The 529-nt window shown below is 42.3% G+C and overlaps 1 protein-coding gene across 1 annotated transcript in view; it reads left to right on the plus strand.

Annotated features, from left to right (window-relative positions):
• Window positions 1–17: 17 nt before the first annotated feature.
• Window positions 18–529, plus strand: part of LOC107573819 (gastrula zinc finger protein XlCGF57.1-like) — a 28,909-nt gene continuing 28,397 nt past the window's right edge. Inside the window, exon 1 of the mRNA XM_016260272.1 lies at window positions 18–50. The gene's annotated coding sequence lies outside the window, so the exon portion shown is untranslated. The remainder of the gene's footprint in view (window positions 51–529) is intronic.

The raw sequence follows: 529 nt of genomic DNA on the forward strand, positions 1-529 counted from the left end.
GATTGAAGAAGCTTTCAGAGTCAAACATGAAGATACTGAGACACAAACAGGTCGGTCTTTATTCGATGAACTTTACATTTGTTGTCTATAATTACATTTTTTGTCATTCTAAAATGACCTAAAATTCGATCAAATCGGTATCTTGCAAACATTATTTCCAGGCATACTGTGTGAAAGGGCCTAAATTGCCTGTGTTTTGACGATTTCCGCATGTCTCCTACTGAAAATGATCTAGACACTCATGACTGCCGCGTCCCGTGTGAAAGGGCATTAACACATAGTGTTTCTAAGAGCAGCACTAGACAGGTAGCACAGGTTACCGGGGAAACAGCTCTATTTCTGCTGTTCCTTAAGCGCCACCTACTGACAGACAGTGGATTTACATTTTGATTCAGCCTGTCTGTGAGTCATGTTCTCATCTAAAATAGCAGTCCTGCATCCCAATCCAGCCTGTGTATGAAGGAGTTGCTCTGGACCACTAAGGGATCTCTCGCGTTGGGCCGGTAACAGGTGGAAATTGACTTTAAAA

This window comes from Sinocyclocheilus grahami, unplaced genomic scaffold (genome assembly GCF_001515645.1).
Source record: "Sinocyclocheilus grahami isolate Dianchi unplaced genomic scaffold, SAMN03320097.WGS_v1.1 scaffold2042.1, whole genome shotgun sequence".
Lineage (NCBI taxonomy): Eukaryota > Metazoa > Chordata > Actinopteri > Cypriniformes > Cyprinidae > Sinocyclocheilus > Sinocyclocheilus grahami.